The 232-nt window shown below is 49.1% G+C and overlaps 1 protein-coding gene across 1 annotated transcript in view; it reads right to left on the reverse strand.

The window, feature by feature from the left end:
• The window catches only part of LOC105809268 (myeloid cell surface antigen CD33-like), a 14,156-nt gene that overhangs the window by 4,599 nt on the left and 9,325 nt on the right, over positions 1–232 (reverse strand).

Raw genomic sequence — 232 nt, forward strand, 5'->3', positions numbered from 1 at the left:
TGAACACCAAGGCTGGGTCACCCAGGGCTGCTTGAGCCTCCAGAGTAGTATACTGTCCTGTCCTAGTAAATTGTTCCTCCGTAGGTCCAGGGGGTTGTTGTTGTGCAAAAGGAATTTGAAAAACTCATTCCCCTGGTTTTGGAGGGGCCGAGGGATGGACTGGATAAGCCGAAATGAAGGGCGGAGGCGGAGGACTGGCGGCCATCTTATTCCTTTTTTTTTTTTTTTTTTT

This window comes from Propithecus coquereli, unplaced genomic scaffold (genome assembly GCF_000956105.1).
Source record: "Propithecus coquereli isolate 6110/MARCELLA unplaced genomic scaffold, Pcoq_1.0 Scaffold193, whole genome shotgun sequence".
NCBI classification, from domain to species: domain Eukaryota; kingdom Metazoa; phylum Chordata; class Mammalia; order Primates; family Indriidae; genus Propithecus; species Propithecus coquereli.